Source organism: Lycium barbarum, chromosome 1 (genome assembly GCF_019175385.1).
Source record: "Lycium barbarum isolate Lr01 chromosome 1, ASM1917538v2, whole genome shotgun sequence".
Lineage (NCBI taxonomy): Eukaryota > Viridiplantae > Streptophyta > Magnoliopsida > Solanales > Solanaceae > Lycium > Lycium barbarum.
In genome coordinates, this window is record NC_083337.1 from 30,525,446 (window position 1) to 30,528,991 (window position 3,546).

Consider the following 3,546-nt stretch of genomic DNA (forward strand, 5'->3'; position numbering starts at 1 on the left):
GTTAAAGCTTGAGGGCTACTTTTTGAACTCTACCAAGAATGACCCTCAACGTCATTTGCAGAATTTTGTGGATATGTGTGCTAATCACATCCAAAACAACGTTCCACAAGATGCTATTCGGTTGACGTTATTCAAATATTCCTTAGCTGGAGATGCAAGAGCGTGGTTTGAGAAGCTGCCCTGGAATTCTATTACTACATGGGCAGAGATGGCAGTAGTCTTTCTCAAGAAATGGTACCCTCCTAGGAAGAAGGATGAGATTCGTGACAAGATCTATGAATTTAAGCAGCGACCGGGGGAACAATTATATGAAGCTTGGGAGAGATTGGAAGAGTATTTGCAAAAGGTTCCAAATCATGGTTTTCCGGAGAACATATTAATGGAGAAGTTCTACCGAGGGCTGGATCCAGTGACTCAATCAGTTGCTAACAATGTAGCTAATGGTTGTTTCATGAATAAATCTTACCGACAAGTGACCAACATACTTGACAGGATGACCACTCACAATCAGGCTTGGCACTCAAACAATGCTGACATTGTGCCTTACGGTAGTGCCATGATCCAGATTATGGTAAAGGAGAATCTAGTTACCCAGCAAACATTGGCTGAGCTTGCAACAAATATTTCCTTATTAACAAAGAAGTTTGATGAAACCTAAATTAAGAAGGTGAATGTTTGTGAGGATGATCCAGGTATGCCGAAAGGGATTTACCAGACCCAAATGGGTCCATTTCACGAGGGACCTCCTATGTAGGTAGAAGATGCTAACTATGTGGATAATTCTCAAGGGGGTTATCAAAGACAGAACTACCAAGGTAGTTACCAGAATCAGAATCAATGGAGACCTCAGCAAGGTCAAGGTGCTTATAACAACAACAACTCAGGGAACTACAATAATAATTATGGTGGTGCGAACCAAGGGAGCTACAACAACAACAACAATTTTGGGAACAAGAGTTCCAATCCTTATATACCACCAAAAGGGCAGTCAACAGAGCAAGGTAGTTCGAGGGTTGAAGCAATGCTTGAGAAGGTTCTGGCAAACCAATCAAAGTCTAAGAGGACTTTATCTGGGCTGACAGAGACAGTGGGTTCCCATACAATAGCTATTCAGAAGCTCGAGTCACAGATGCGAGATATTTCTAGAGAGCAACACCCTCCTAAAAAGGGAGGACTTTTGAGTGACACTGTTCCAAATCCAAAGAACGGGGGAGGCGATGTAGACTGTGTGTTTGCCATCAGTACTAGGAGTGGTAAAATACTCCAAGGTGCTGATAAGAAGGTTGTTGATCTGAGCCGATAGATGAAGAGGAAGAGGTGCAGTCTGAAGCACTAATTATTGTTGATGAGAATCCTACTGACAAGAAGGTTGCTGATATTCCAAAAATTATGAAGGTGGCTGATGACACGAGCAAGCAGACTATGAAAGGGGCTTTCCGCCCTTTGACTCAGCTTTTCAAGTCTAAACCTCCCTTTCCTCAGAGGTTGGCAAAGAAGAAGGAAGATGCTAAGTTTGAGAAATTTTATGATCAGTTGAAGAAGTTATCTCTAAATTTTCCCTTCTTAGAAGCTGTCAAGGAGATGCCCGATTTTGCTAAATATTTGAAGGACCTGCTGACTAAGAAGAAAACGGTACAACATGAAACCGTGAGTTTGACCCACACTGTGAGTTCCATTATTTCAATAACTACTATTCAGAAAAAGGGAGATCCTGGGGCGTTCACCATTCCTTGTTCTGTTGGGCACCATGATTTTGCTCGTGCTTTGTGTGATAATGGGGCGAGTATTAATTTGATGCCACTTGCTATATACAAAAAATCATGTTTGGGGATGCCAAGGCCGACTATTATGAGGTTACAGATGGTTGATAGGTCTATGAAGAGGCCTGCTGGCGTGGTTGATGATGTTCTTGTACGGGTTGGTAAATTTATGTTGCCCGCTGATTTTGTGGTTCTTGACTGTGCTGTTGATGGGGACATTCTTATTATTCTGGGGAGACCCTTCCTTGATACAGAGAGAGCTCTGATGGATTCAGAGAAAAATGAAATCAAGTTTCGAGTCAACGATGAAGAAGTTACTTTTCAGGCTAGTAAGGGCATGAAGTTACCAAGTGCTTACGAGAGCATTTCGGTAATTGATTCGTTTGATGTTGTTGATGAAGCGGTGGAGTTCAAGATGGAAGAAGAAAGTTTTGGTGAAGCTCTAGCCGGTATTCTTATGAACTTTGATGCTGAAAACATGGAGGGTTATGTGGAGACAGTTAATTCGCATGTTGGGTTGGGTTTATATTCTTACCACCCAAAGAAGCTAAATCTTGATCTAGAAAATAGAACAACCCCTCCAGCAAAGCCTTCGATCATTGAGCCACCTAAGTTGGAGCTTAAGCAGCTCCCATCACATTTGAAGTACGAGTTCCTTAGTCCGAATAATACATTGCCAGTGATTGTTTCAGCATTACTGACTGAGGAACAGATTGAGCGGCTTTTGGAGGTATTGCGTGAATATAGGTGTGCCATTGGTTGGACCATACCAGACATTCGGGGAATTCCTTCTAGGATCTGCGGACACAAAATCCAGTTGGAGGAAGATATCAAGCCGAGTGTGGAGCATCAAAGGAGATTGAATGAGAATATGCAAGAAGTCGTGAAAAAGTAGATAATAAAATGGTTAGATGCGGGGGTAGTGTATCCGATTACAGACAGCAAGTGGGTGAGTCCTGTTCAATGTGTTCCCAAGAAAGGAGGTATCGCAGTGGTGTCTAATGCAAAGAATGAGCTGATCCCCACTCGTACAGTTACTGGATGGCGTGTGTGCATGGACTATAGAAAGCTGAATACATCCACTTGTAAAGGCAACTTTCCCATGCCGTTCATAGATCAGATGCTGGATAGGCGGGCTGGGAGGTCTTACTACTGCTTCTTAGATGGTGTTACACCTCGGAATTTTGGGTTGTTGCGCGGTAAACAGACTAATGTAAGTTAAGGGGTTTATGGTGTCCCTACAAGTAGGAAGGGTACTTAATGATTCTAATTAAGATTCCAAAGACAGTGAGGAGAGAGAACAAAACTTGTTGAAGAAAGTTAAGGTAGAGAATATCTTACCCCGAATACAACGTACCAGCAGGTATTCCTGGTGAGTTACGGGGTTAGAAGTTGAAAAAATCAAATCGACGCAATCTGAGCGGATTCAGGAAATTTGGCGGACACCAGTCAGTGCCGACGGGCCGTCGACATGTCGATGGACCGTCACTGTGCACCGTCAAAACGTTTTAGCAAATTGGAATCTGCAGGCGCGACTCGACGGGAAACGTCGACGGATCGTCGACAGAACCGTCAACCCAACCGTCAACATGTTTCTGCAATTAGGGATTTTCGGGCGTAAGTCGACGGAGCAAGTCGACGGACCATCCACACGTCGACGGGTCGTCGAACCGCTTCTCTGAAACTTTCCAGTTTCAGCTATAAATAGACGAGTCATGCTCCTAATTTTCAGATTTCATTTTCTCTCTAAGTCTTGAAGGTTCTAGAATATTTCTCTCATCATATT

General features: G+C 43.2%; 1 non-coding gene across 1 annotated transcript; it reads right to left on the reverse strand.

Moving 5' to 3' along the window:
- Positions 1–257: 257 nt before the first annotated feature.
- Positions 258–363, reverse strand: LOC132619200 (small nucleolar RNA R71). Its single transcript, XR_009574608.1, has one exon. It is a non-coding gene; the product is annotated as a small nucleolar RNA R71 (small nucleolar RNA).
- Positions 364–3,546: the final 3,183 nt, after the last annotated feature.